The 15,343-nt window shown below is 38.3% G+C and overlaps 1 protein-coding gene across 1 annotated transcript in view; it reads right to left on the bottom strand.

Moving 5' to 3' along the window:
* The window catches only part of maml3 (mastermind-like transcriptional coactivator 3), a 125,362-nt gene that overhangs the window by 25,526 nt on the left and 84,493 nt on the right, over positions 1 to 15,343 (bottom strand). The window lies entirely within an intron of this gene.

Here is a 15,343-nt window from a genome sequence, read left to right as displayed (position 1 = left end):
TAGAGTCTGATGATGAACAGAAAGAGAGAGCGAAAGAGAGAGAGAGCGAGAGAAAGAGAGAGAGAGAGAGAGCGAGAGAAAGAGAGAGAGAGAGCGAGAGAGAGCGAGAGAAAGAGAGAGAGAGAGAAAGAGAGAGAGAGAGAGAGAGAGAGAGAGAGAGAGAGAGAGAGAGAGAGAGAGTCTCTACTGCCAGATTAGTGTCTGACGTAACATTATCACACTGCTGATAGGAGAAAGAGCTGGAAAGAGCAACCATTAGGGAGGAAGAAAAAGAGTGAAGGACGGACAAGAGAGGAAGGAGGGGGAGAAGGATGGAAGACTATGGTTGGAACAAGACGGACCTTTTATACCACTCACTGAAAAAAAAAAGAACGAGAGAAAGAAAAAGACAGAACTGGCTAAAAAGGAAGGGCAATGAACAAGGGATGGAATACTGTGAGAGAAAGTAAAGAAAAAAAGAGTGAACAAGCTAAAAAAAAATGGGAGGATGATAAGACTGAGAAGAGCCTACTAACCAGAGTAGAGAGGGAAAATACAATGAAACACAAAGAAACAAGAGACAAAAAGGAGAGATTGTGGCCATTTTGGCCATAATATATTGGGTTTGGTTTATTCCTTTTATGAGCTACCCTTTGAACCAAGAAACTTCATAAATACTGACATGCTTGTGTTGCGATTTAAGGACGCATTTAAAAAAAAAAAAGGGTATACCAGACTTATATTCTGTATTAAAATCTATATTGAAATATATTCTGGTCAATATCAGGCAATTAAACAAAATATACAGAGCTTAAGTAAACAATTGCTTAGCGGTTATTGATAGTTAGTTTAAGTTTATAGCTTTCATGTATCTTAAACAGTAAAGTGTGGCGCTAACAACGCAAAAGCCATGGGTTCGAAGAACTGAAAAAGCAAGAACTGATAAAAATCTGTAACTGGAATTGTAAACCTAAAGCAAATGTTAACCTATTACATTTTAAATGTTAATATTATCTTTAACTTCTCTAATTTCATCAAACAGGGTGGAAAGTGGATGAGACTAATAACACAAAACATTACAGATATTATAATGTCCATTGCTAAAACTTGCTGTTATGTTTTTTTCCCCACCAAAATGATGTCACTTCCTGGAGGATAATGTGATTAAGGAACTACCTTGGATTAATTAAGAGATATTACAAAGGAATAACAGGGTAGAGCAAAGGGTTAGTTCACCCAAAAATGAAAATTATGTCATCATATATTCACCCTCATGGTGTTCCAAACCTGTATGACTTTCTTTCTTTTGCAGAACACGTTTTTTTTTAAGAATGTGGGTAACCAAATTTGACTACCAAAATCCTAATTACAGCTTATTAATAGTTAGTAAGGAAGTTGTTAAAGTTTAGATATTGGGTAAGATTAAGGTATGTAGAATATGGTTATGCATAATAAGGCATTAATGTGGATTATATGTACTAATAAACAGCCAATATTCTAGTAATATGCATGCTAATAAGCAACTAGTTAATAGTGAGAATTTGACCCTAAACTAAAGTGTTACCATAAAGACATACAGTTTTGGAACAACATAATGGGCGGTTAAATGACATAATTTACATTTTTAGGTGAACTATCCCTTTATCAATATGGACAAAGAAAAATCCTATAAAATGATTAAGCAAAGCAACATTCCCAACAAAACCCGGATTGAATTCATACCAACCGCAAACCATCCCAAAGATTAAATTAACTCCAGACCACCTCTTTTATTTCTCTTACATTTCCAAAGCAAACATCCACACACAGCCTTAACAAGGACTCCTGCTCAAGTCATAAACCTGAAACCATCTTCCCTCACTGATGTTCTCTCCTTAGCACACACACACCAGACATCAGAGGGGCTGCGAGGATGCCAGGCATTCCTGAGGCAGAGGCAGAGTCAGCGCGAGGGCCGAGCTTTGAGGGAGGATCATCTTCGCCTCTCACCTCCTCACTGCTGGAATGCAAATCCATAACCTCTGCGTGTTTCTTTCGATGGAGAAACAGGAAAACTACAGAGTGCGTGATTATCCACTGAGTCGTGGTACATGAAGCACTCAGCTTGGTCTGATTTACTCTATAATCTGATAAACTCAGGTGGTGTGAGGCAATAGATACTAAGACTTTCCTAATAAAGAGGCCTTCCAATCAAATATGGAGATTAGGTACTGGTGGAGGAAGCAAAGATATAGTTGATGGTCATGGGACACTGAAAATCTTAAACATGGGCGTTTCCTCCGAGGAGGCAAGGGATGGAGTGTCTCCTCAAAATAACTGAATGAGAAAATAATCAATATTACGAAAATGAAACACAAATATTACAAAATGTGACATTAAAAAGTGTATAAGTCACTCGATTTTATAAAGTAACACTGTCCAAAAGAGACACCCGCAGGTAAAGTTACAGAGGGAGGCTTGCCTCCCCTGAGCCCATTGACATTCAACAGATCCCCTAAATCGTGCGCTGGGTTTGGTGGGGGGTAATTGAGAATGAATGGGGAAAATCACGTGAGAAGATAATCCATCGCGCTATGATTGATTGTGATTGGTTATGGTTGGTTTGTACGATAAATTCCATCTCATGATTTCGTGCACGTTCTCGGATCGGCCTGAATGAAGACAATGATGGGAAGACTAATTAAAAAGTTAGTAAACAACTCAGGCACTTAAATATCACTGCTTTATGTCACGAACTCTGCATTCAATAGATTACTTTAAAGCAAACAGCTTTACAATTTTCAACACGAAAAAACAGTGTCAGTGTCACTTTCAATTAGAACTACAATTTATATTTCAACTATAAAGCAGCACTCTAGTGTGTTCTTGTTCGCGTCTGACCTTGACGGACTGAAGAAGATTTCTAGATTTCAGAGAAGAATTCATTGTCTAAGAAGGCAGAGCCTCAGAGAGCTACACCGACCTTTTACTTAACTGTCATGGACCGATGGTAGTACGAAGGTGTTTACTAGCTGGAGATGCTTTGGCAAGCTGTTTAAAACTCCCAAAACAAACTTCATTTTGTTCTGATTTCGTTTGAAATGACGTAAGACCAGTAAATTCGCAATTTTTTTTACTTGCAGTGTATTTGGGCTTTAAATGTCTCCTATAATGCACACATTTGCTGGAGATGGTTTGTTTGTGGACTAAAGAGCTTTTCAGGATGGCTACTGATCAAGGCCTTCACTTCAGTTTATGACAAAGTGTATGTAATAGATGCAAAATGCATCAGTGTCTGAGTTAAGATCACAAAATATGATTGGTAAGAGGATGCAACTTTGCTACTTCTTATATGAACGCTTTAATTTTGCAAAGCTAAAATGGAAGTAGTCCATTAAAATACGTTATTGCAATATACAGCCAAAAATAGAGCCTTTTCAACTAGTTTAGGACAAACCATCTCGTCTTGGCAAATGTGTTTCCATTTGCCACTCACTGTCGTGTTTGAAGCAGTCTGGTGTCTCCATATCCAACCTTAGCTCTAATGGTGTCGATGAAGCAATAGAGTCTCCTTCCCTTTCATCCACTCTGATTTATGACCAGAGCTACCAAGATTGCCTTTAACAGCCCCGACAATGCAAGGTCTCGCCTCACAAAGACCCGTGCAAACACACACCATCATGCACTTCTTCTCGTCAAGGTTAAAACGGACAAAAACAAATAAATGATCACATCACGACCGATGTCTCAACTGAGTGCGGACTATAAAATAACGGGTAAGGGCTAGGGACACTAATGAGGCTGTGGAGGTGAAGGTGTTTATGGCTGAAACAAATGAAACCGTAGCGGAAGGCGGCCGGTTGGGGCCTCAATCATGCGCCACAGACGCTGCCAGCGGCAGGTAGGTTCACTAAGAGAGGCAGCAAATTCCCTCCCCCTGACAGTGAAACCGAAGCCGTTCGCACCGGTGATAAATGGCTCTCTTCGCAGCAGGGTCGTCCTCGCGGGAACGCCAGGTTTTTGTCTTTTGACTCCTCCCGGGGTCCGCAGGCCATGACGTTCCCAAATGAGATCCGGTTTAGAATTCCTGCATGCCCTCTGTGCTTCCTATTTTAGAATCCTTACAGCCGCAGCGGGCACAAAGATGGCGTTCTTCATGGCAAGCTGCAAATCTCAAGTGAGTGATTGAGGGAAAAAATGGGGGTTTGAAATGGTCTCTTGTTAAAATGGTGAGGAAAGGAAGATCATGGTTGACTGAACATGGCAGATGACATATGAGCAGCAAAAAATAAATAAAAAGAACCCCTTGAGAACAGGCTAAAATCGGGTTTCAATGTTCTTACAATAAATCTGACTTTGGAAACGTCAGCAAATATAGCTTAGGTCTTACGTCACACTGAGGGTAAACGTCATTTAGGGTCCAGAAAAAATCTGCCAATGAAGCTGGTGCTTGCAAATTATCCATAACATGTTGAACTTAGATTAACAACTAAAATCTTAAAAGACAAAAATAAATAAATAAAATTAAAATAAAATCTAAAAGGCAGAGACCACAATCTAAACTCACTATGAGAAGAAGCTGTAATGTTTCTCTCTATTGATTTGGACCAACTTCTCTAGGAAGTGTAGCTTCCTTCCATGTATGCAGTACCCATCGCCTGATTTAGCCCTCCCACCAGCTTACAGGGACACACACACACACACACACACACACACACACACACACACACACACACACACACACACACACACACACACACACACACACACACACACATCCCAGTTCATAGGCAGGGCTTAGCAGCGTGGAGGGACAATTTCAAGCCTAGTCACTCCGCAGTGACCCCAAACCAGAGACTGCCACTGGATTAGACATTCACTCGCTCTCTCACACACCCCTCAAACGCCACTTTACAATCTGTAGCATTGTTCATCGCTCTTTAATTCTTTCTTGATCTCTTTTTCTTCTTCATGTGGGTCTTCAAAATTCAAAACTGTGCCCTTAAAAACTCTACTTCAATACTGAACACTGACACTTTTTTATACTCAATACTGACTGAAAGATTTTTTTTTTTATTACTGCCTTCAAACTATTCTTTTTCTGTGTTTATATTACACTCAAGTTTACATTACATTAACATTTTGTTACTACAAAGTGTCTGGTCTGAAAAACTTCAACTAATTCCATTATTTTATTGTCTTTTATCAAATCTTCAGGCATGACCAGTCTAATTCACATATGCTTTTACTCAATGATTAGAAACATGCTGAATGAGTGAATTGAGGTACTTATCAAATGTGGTTGGTTAAAAATTCAGATTTTTATCTCATATAAAGCATATAAAGAATGTCTGATTAATTTCAGTGAATTGGTTTGCTCAGACCATTATTAAAAATACATCCGCTCAATAAAACGATTCACATATTCCTTTAAGTTCTGTCATGCCATTGTACATCATCTCTATAATATCATTGCAGCGGTACTCATGCAAATATTTATCGGAACATTTTAAAAAATTAATGTTATATTTAGTTAAACGCTTCTGTTTTTCACTGACCATTTTTATGATGTTTTCCAGTCTCATTGATGGTATTCGGTGTAAATTTCAGTATGTGCATTTGCACTGTCACCATAAAAGAGATAATAAATTAATGTTTGCTATTGTGTAGTTATCTGTGACAAAAAATTAAAGTGTAGACTGACTGTAACTGAACTCTGTAACTGTAACTTAAGCCACAAGGTACTCATAATTTCAAAATAACACTGCCTATGTACAAGCTGCAACACTTACCATTTTTCTTGGGAATTTATCACATTACTCAAAACTACTCAAGGATCAGAACGCTGCTGAAATGTAAAGGAGGGCGAACTCCGGACCTGGAATTGGTATTCAGTTTCTCCATTCACCTTTTTCCCCTCCCACCCTTTCAATGTGGCGTAACAAACCCATAAGGACCATGTCCAGCATCTTGACATTCCCCCAGCGTGCGACTCACTCATCGCATAACACCACTGTCCCATCTCTTCCTTTCAGTCTCCCATCCTTTACTTTCTTCACCTCTCTGTGTTATCGCTACCCTTTGGAGAGCTATCTCACTCCCCTTTGCCTTCCTTATCGGTCCGCTCCAGCCCACCACACACAGGCAAACAAAGAGCTCCATCAGCCCTGGGAAGAGGTGTCGAAGGGGGGCAGTGCAGCAGGGGCTGGGCTGGAGGGGGGAGTGAGGTAAAACGGGGTTATTTTATTACAGGCTAAAGAGACTGATATGCTGGTTATGGTTGTTACCGATGGAGGGAAAGAGACAGAGGAAGAGAGGGGAAACAGACACAGGGTTATGCTCTTTGTGTGTCTATCCATGTTTGTCAGAGCTGTTGAAATGACACCATCGGTGCAGTGGGCGGCAGTGGTTTCTGATAGATGGCTAGACAAGAGGATGGGGGTTGGAAATATCACTGTTCTTTCCGCTCTTATCTGGTGACGCAAAACACAGTGACGTGCAAAATAATTTGGCTAATTCATAACAGTGACAGTTTTTGAATTTGACATGGCATATTTTTCACACTGGGATATTAAGTTTAATGCATGGATGAATTACATCTGTTTACACAAAGACACCCGTTTTGTTACACACCTGATAATTTGTGATAATGCCATGTACTGCATTGCTAAATGCAAATTAAAAAGTTAACTGCTAGCTGCTAAGTAAAGAACAAATAAATAGATACAATATATTAGCACGCATTAGGAGTGATACAATATTAATAAGAGACAAATATTAGCATATCAGGATTGTCACTACCTGTGACACTACAAAACGGTATTTTGTCAGGCAACCTAAAAAGTGCTTTATGTAGTAACATCTAAATTAACCAGAATGCATTCAAGTCAAAAAAGAAATTCAAAAAAGTTCACAACCATAATAATAATAATAATAATAATAATTCATTACTATATCTTACCTGATCCTTAGCATTTACTTTTTTGTTAGTATATTTTATTATTGCTGTTGTTATTATTATTAATAATAATAAAAAAATACACTTAACTTAATAAAAAGTAAACATTTTCCAGATTTTAATCATTTGTTTTGGCTTTAGTACAACTAAAAACATCAGGGGACTTTTTATGCGTTTTGGCCGTTCATTTACACAACAACAGCGTTTTGGGGAGCTGAAATTGCAAACATTTGAAAACAGGTTTCTAAGTGCAAGTTTTTGAAACTATGGTGAAGTGTTCAATCTATAGGCGCGAAGCGTTTATTTACGAAGTGACATCGCCAACTACTGGCCTGGAAGCATAACAGCATTTTTGTGGATTTGTGAAAGCGAGGATCGTTTTGACAACGTTTTCACATGTACGTGCAAAACGCAAAGGAATTTTTTTTCCATTTTTAGTACATAATTTTCATGTAAAAGTGCCATCAGTTATTTAATTCTGAAAACAATAAGTCATTTTTATAATACTTACACTCACTATTTTCCAGACACACAATAAAGAGGATTGTGTAGATCAGGGGTGCCCAATCCTGTTCCTGGAGATCTACCTACCTGCTTTAACCCTGATCAAACACACCTGAACAAGCTAATTAAGATCTTCAGGAACACTTGATAATTACAGACAGGTGTGTTTGATCAGGGTTGGAATTGAACTCTCTCTAGAGCCCCTTTCACACAGAGATTCCGGAAAATACACGGATAAAGTGACCCAGGATTTGACCCGGGTTCGTTTGAATTTGGTTCATTCACACTGCCAGTGATTTTCTGGAATCAGAGACTGCATTCACACAACCCGTAAAAATCCTGTAAAGACACGTGACATCGATGTGACATGCAATGTCTCAGCAGCGTCTATAGTTTGCTTATGAGCTGCGATTTCTCTCTCGAGAATCCACGCTTGTGCATTTTTTTCTCTGATTTGATCATAAACTAGCGCATTACGTACTGTTTCACTAGCCTGCTTTCACTTCACTTCAGCGCCATCATTACGACAAGGCATTGGTTACGGCTTTTGTTCACACAGCGTGCGTTCCGGGACTGATCCCGGCAATGTTACTAGGTCCCCAACCCGGCATAGATCCCGGGTCGTGTTTGCGTTTACACAGAAGGCGTTCTGGCAATTTCCCGGCAATTTCCCGGGATCAACGTGCTGTGTGAAAGGTGCTTAGGTAAGTAGATCTCCAGGAACAGAATTGGACCTTGTGTAGATAAAATTGTTTAGCCTTCATGTTTGAATAAAGTGGTGCATTTAAAAGAAAATCATCATATTTGGGGATCCTTGGTTCATGAAAAGCTTTGATATAAATTATGATATAAAAAGAAGTATTCCCCAGTATTGATATGTTCTATTCTTCGTCGGCACACACCCAAGACAGAAGAAAAAGAAACAGTCATATATCTCCAATCTCAACTCTCCATCTCCCACACACAGACTTTACCTGCAGTATTCTCCTCTCTCACTCCCTCCGTTTCAATGGAAATGGGCAGAAACGATCCATTACCACTAATGAATTGATTCAATTGGGCATAATAGAGTCATTTATCAATCAGAGAAAAGCCAATTCATGTTGAGAGAAAAAAAAAAAAGTGAACGAGGGGGGAAGAGGAAGAGAAATAGTGGTAAGGAGGGGGGAAAAGGGTGCGCTTGAGGACCACTCTCATCTTTGGTAACTAGGCCAGGGTGCTGAAGCTTTGCCATAACATGCCACAAAGTTGAGTAGTGCATACACACACACATTAAGTGAATGATTCAATTCCGCCTTGAAGCAGAGAGGTCTGTGATAGGCAGAGCAGTGTGTTTCGCAGGAGGGAGATGGAGGGAGCAGGAACCAAATTGAAAGTTAGTGTGCAAAGTGAATTATCTCTGGCTTCGTTGAGCTCCACTGGCTAGGAGGTGAGAGCGTGTGTGTGTGTGCAGGTGAAAGTCAGGCAGCTTGGGAAATAATGATATTATATGACTGCACAGCCAGGCAGAAAAAGCCACATAGACACACAAAAACAAATCAGACAACAGTGAACACTACTTTTTGTAGCGGCCATGGTTCTGCAAACAAATGTCTAATTCATTTTCTCAATGGAAAAAACCCCCCCCATTAATAAAGACCTCCAAGAAATTAAAAATATTGAGCCTCAAGATGAATCAGAAGATAACAATATGTAAATCGTAAAAAAATAAACTGGAAAAGCCAAAAAGTAACAGACTATGTGCTAAAATATTTTATGAGGAAATGAACTACAATCCAATGAAGCACTGCAAATAAACTGTTGACTTTTAGCCATTGATCCACATTTTCAAAATCTGACGTTGGCTCGAACTGATACGGTAATAGTGATAACGTTATTAATATTAACTGTGTGTTAACATTGCTTTAGATGCCTTGGAAGCCGAAACTCACGATTATGTGAAGGGGCGTTACATTTCCAACACATACTTGAGGTCAAATCATAGTGCACTAGGTCAGCTGGCCAATCAGAGCACTCTGGGCTCATAGAGGGGCTGCAATAATGTACAGTATGTGATATATGTGTTTTTGAGCATTAAAGCATGTTAACCTATTCTATTACACCCAATAAACAAAATAATGAACTGTTAAAATAGCATCATATGACTCCTTGTGACAGGAACACACTTCTGAAACATTCTAAGACTGTACTGAACACACTTACAGACTGTTTCCAACGATTGCAGCAGATTTTAAACACCAACTGAACGCAACTGTCTCTGACTCAGCACGTTTGGGCCTGATCAGTCGTAAGTATCAAATAACATTCATAATCGACCTTACGGTCGTTAAGTGTGCCCCCAGCTTTAGACACTGACTCGAATAAATCAGTGTAATTCTTCATTGGAAATTCAGTTATTACACACTTTCCACCCCCCCCCCCCCCCCCCCAAGTGAATCTGATATCACACTGACTTTTCTCTTCTATAGAAGCATATACTATTTCTTAATATCGACGCTCAAGTAGGACTGTCTTTAAATATTTACAAGTTATTGTTAAAGAAGCATTTCTCTATGGTTAAAATGAATGGGATTTTTACTTCCAGAACCCAAATTACTCTTCTCGTGTGATCTTATTCGCATTTCTGCGTCTTCATCAGGGGCTGTAAGTCAATTTCAGGCCAGATATAGACATTGAATTAGACAACTCCCAACCCTTATATCAAACACCAAAACCCGTCCCAAGTCATGTCAGCCAGCCTGATGTCTGCAAATCGAATATGCACAATGACTGACAGGCAGAGAGTGTTTATGCTTTTTTTTGTGCCATTTATCTGTCAGGAAGAGACATTTTATGTGTGGTATTCCAAAATAATTGCTTGCAGCACTGCAATACCTAAATACTTTAGGCGGAAGCTACTTCGACACTTGTACACTGAACATTAGCTGTGATTAAACCCCAAAGAAGGAAGCACATGCATCTAGAAAAGAAGAACAAGTCTACTGCATGACTTGTTTCAAACTCTTCACTACAACCGCCTGCTTGTCTTTCATTGTAAGTGCAAGTTGCAGACAATCTTCCAATTATTTTTACAATTGTATTGACAATTAAGTGACAAGTAAAATGTCCTGTGGTAATCGCTAACATGCACAGATAATGCCAACAGATCTTATGTTATATTTAACCTAAAATACTTCTTTAATGCACCTTTAGGAATTCATAATTTAATTTGACCCCTATGGGTCTGTGAAAATACTGCAAGGGCTCTGTGGAGAAGAAATAAGAATTTACTTCAAATATAACATTTTGAATTATTGGAAACAACATTATCTGTTGAGCTTAATACAAAGTGATAATGTTAATTAATGAAACTATAACAGGTAAATCAAGGGTTTATGAGGTGCATACGATTTTGGTGGCGTTTTCTAGGTCAGTAAAGGTTGAGAACACCTGATTTAGGTTACATTTAGTTGGCAAATTCACAATTTGTAAAGACAAGAACCTAATATCCCTTATATAATGCAGTTATTTTTTTAGCTTTTCAGGCCAAATGTAACTGTCACCACCAAATTAAAACCACGAAACATGACTCTTCAACGTAACAAAACAGAAAGATACTCTGTAATGTACCTACATTAAACAATAAGATCCAAACGCCCACACCTGCTGAAGCAGAAAGCTCACATGGAGTATACACTTTCACAGTGTCAGTCAAACCCTTCCCTACATTACGTCTCATTCGTTTAGACAAACATAGTGCGGCCAACAGATAAAGCCCCAAACTCCACATCGACAGCCTGAAGAATCCTTATCACCACCAGGGGGACAATGGGTCCTCTCTGATAGGTGACTGCTGCAGTGCCTGATAGGAAAGCTGTCTTCCATCAAACTGTCCATAAATGTGATAAAATGCCCTAACAATAGTGATGCCAGCACCATTAGTATCGAGTAACCCATGGTAACGGGATGGAAAAGGTGGCAGGAAAAAAACTAATGTGGGTCAGGGGAACTAGCTGGCTTCACTCAACGCGTTTGCCATCAATTGCATCAATATAAAAACACATCAAGGGTCCTGGACTGTAACATAGGTTTCTAGAGATAAAAAGGCAGGATACAGAATGTACTCCTGAAGAGTGTTCAAACACTCGTGTTGGACTATAAAGGTATTTGTTTCATTTCCAAACAGTGAGTGAAAGGGTTGCGGAGTTTGGTCACTGCAGCATTCCCAGTGTCCTGTAATAAGAGAGCTAAAGCAGCCACTCCTACCAAATAACACATAGGCCTCTCTCTCGCTCTCTCTCTCTCGCTCTCTGAGTCCACAGGCAGTGGAGAGTGGGTGGCAAACACAGTGTGCAGTGCTCCTCAGGTTGCAAACAGAAAGAAAGAATGAGAGCAACAAAGAGAGGTAAAAGTCAGGAATATAAAACGACAGAAAAACAAAAAGGATACAGTAAAGGATGCAGAGAGATTTCATGATATTTGGAGTGCAGGGTGCATATAAAAGCGGTGTGGACATTAAAATATTAAGCCTGTTGTCAGAAAAGCACAGAAAGTTGTTTTAAATTTATCCAACTGATATTTAACCAGTGTCAAACTGTTAGAAATCATTCAATCATTTGTCAATTCATACTTTTCTGTGCAATAATTCTATACATCCATCCATAAAAACAATGATACTCATCCATCCATCGCTCTCTCGCTCTCTCTCGTTATCCAAGTATTAACCGTTAACTGATAAAATTATAATATTGAATTGGCATTAAATAAAAATAAAATTGACGAGTGTCTGTGACCCGTTAAAAATACCCCCAAAAAATTTCACGGGTTTATATTAACGTGCAAACAGCAGCATACAGAACAAAAGAACCTAGATTCACATCACATTTTCACTCACCTGCAGCATTTCTGACAGTGACAACAGAAAAAAACAGAAAATAGGCCTACACTAAACTTAAATAATTCACAAATGAAGATGACGAAAAGAAAACACTGAATCCGTTTGAAGCTTTGAAAAAACGGCAATTAGTCTGACACGAAAACAAATTCCCAGTTTAACAAAGTTTTTTCGTCAAATAATAATAGCAGGCCTACCTCAATCCACACCTTGTCTAGTTTTTATTTACATGATGTTGGGTTAGTCTGGAGCGCAGCCTGTTAACAATTAACGTAAGAGCCGCGGCAGAAAACAGCCTCTCCGATGGCACAGATATCCCAGGAATACAGCGATAATGTCTCGCTATGTTTGCTTCGCCAGTGATACTGCATTGTACTTGTACTACTGCTGTATTTTCATACCACGTAGCATATTTTGCAAGTAACTTCGTCGCCCTTTCTGTCGGAATGGTCCCACAGCGTACTGCTTTTCGCTCACTTCATTTTGCTTGCTCAGCGAAATATGTCTGCAGGCACGTGTGGTTGTGTGTGTCGACACGCCCTGTGAGTTAACAAATATAGGCTATATAATATTTTTAAATAGTATTTAACCATGCAGCAAACAAAAAAAACCAATAAAAAAAAAAAACGTTTAACTTTTAAACCGTTTAACTGGTTAATATTAATCGGTTAAAATTTTTACTTTCGGATAACGGTTAAACGGTCAATATGAGCATCCCTAATATATATATATATATATATATATATATATATATATATATATATATATATATATACTAATAAATATAAAGAAAAAAAGTTCTATATTAGTAATACAGATAAATATAAACAACTCATAACTTATAGTAAGTTAAACAATATACAAACAATATAGTATACACTATAATATATTACATTTTTTACAATTTTGGGGTCAGTAAGATTTTAAAATATTTCTTCAAACAAGTCTCTTATGCTCACCAGGACTTTTATTTGATGAAAATTAAAACCGTAGTGTGTATAAACGTAATTGTGAAGTATTATTAAAATTTAAAATAATTATCTTTTAAATTCATTTTAAAATGTAATTTATTGCTTTATTTCAGAAACCATTATTCCAGTCTTCAGCGTCACATGATCATTCAGAAATCATTCTGTAATGCCGATTTGGTGCTCAAGAAACACTTGTGTAGTTTTGTAGAAAATGTAACATTATAAATGTCTTAAACCATGATAGTTTTGTAGAAAATGTAACATAATAAATGTCTTAACTGTCACTTTTGTTTAATTTAATCCTTGCTAAATAAAAGCATGCATTTAAAAAAAATAAAAATCTTAATGACCCTAAACTTTTGAATACTAGTTTATTTCTGAATAAACTTGAATACTTGAATAGAGTACTATTAAATACTGTGATTAGAACAGTAGTATACTTTAGAAATAATAATGGCAACAAGTGCCTGTCCAAACACACAGATATATGTACACATGATAGTTCATACATAAACAGACTCTAAGCATTAGCTAACTCTTGGTGTTGACAGATTTTATCTGTCAGCGCTCTCGCTATGTGTTTTAAATCACAGACACATATCAATGTCACACACACGCTTTACGTTCAACCCGGAAATACACTAGATCTGTGCGTCAACAAGAGTGACCTAGACTGTATCCAAAAACAAGAGCAGCTGCCCAGTCAGTCAATGATTCACAGACAGCACAGCCATATGACAGCCAATATAACATGATGTTTGACTATTTTTAACTTTCCAGACTCCCAGAAGCTAAGACATTTGAATAAAACTGGATTAAAAATGCCATTTTTATTTCGAAGATGATAACGCAACATACTGTTTTACTTATTAATTATTATTTTTTTCAAACAGCAAAGTCTATACTGTAAGCTAAGTGAATATGATGCTGATTTCAGGCAACTGTGCTGTAGTCGTTTCTAGCTTTTTTTCACAATTTTTTTTAAAGTTATGTTCACTTGTGAAGATGATCTTGTTGAACAAAACATGTAAGAATCAAACTTTTTTGGTCACACTACTAATTTTCTGCAATAATCATAAAAATCAATGGAAAAATCAATTTGGGTTTTTGTTGAGGGAACCAGGATGATGCTAACTCTCAGATTGGCCTACAAAAATATGTCATCTCTGTAGCACTCTATAGGTAAAACGTGTGAGTGTTTAAGGGTTGCACAGTACTGGTAGGGGAAAAAGGTATAAGAGAGGTATAGTGTACCAAAAACATTAAGATGCTAATTTCTAATACAGTGTATATTAACAGTACTCAGTAAGTTGTATTCAGCCTTTGCATTCCTCCTGAAACACTCTCCTTGGCATACACTCTCTCAGCAGCAGGTCTAACACACCCAAAACTCTGTAAGGACATTCTGTGTTGGAGGTAAGAGTTTGTAAACGAGTGTTTAAGTTCACGGTGAAGTGTTTAGGTCTTCCATCGGCGTGTTTTCCGAGCGTGTGTGTGTTGGTTCAGGTAGAGTGAAGCGCCACAGCTCTCAGTCTCTCTGCAGTGTGGATCAGGTAGCAGGGTTGTTGGATTATGCTCTTTTAAGAAGGGATTAACCATGTTTCAGCGTTCAAGGCAAATTGCTCTGAGAAGGCATCTTTGGCAACAAAAAAGTTAAATTCTGCACCTAATCCTTTTCAAAGCTCCTTAACTCGCTCTCTCTCCTTCCTTCTCACTCTCTCAAGTTGTCAGTGAGCGTTTTGAGAGCTGCCTTCTTTTTTAAAAACAATTCACCCACCCTCCCTCCGTCTTTCTTTCGGGATATGACAGTTTGGAGGCTCCTTGGAAAAGATAAGACAGCCTGCGTCGGCAGGATGAGGTGCCGCTATTACACTAAATATAAAATAATGACACGACTGTTCGATTGGCATATGTATAATGCCACAATACATATCTACATGGAAGCAGAGGAAGCTGACACAACGATGACAAAAGTTCTCCTTCAAAGCTCTACTATTAAAATGAACTCAATGTGTCTCCGCTGAACTGAGTGCAAGTCTGCTGTAGTGCAGTTCACTTCAGTTTAAGGCGTGAAATAGT

The sequence above is a fragment of the Siphateles boraxobius genome, unplaced genomic scaffold (assembly GCF_051911475.1).
Source record: "Siphateles boraxobius isolate OS27281-9 unplaced genomic scaffold, OSU_SipBor_1 29, whole genome shotgun sequence".
In the NCBI taxonomy this organism is placed as follows: Eukaryota; Metazoa; Chordata; class Actinopteri; order Cypriniformes; family Leuciscidae; genus Siphateles; species Siphateles boraxobius.
This window is presented reverse-complemented; position numbering and strand designations above follow the sequence as displayed.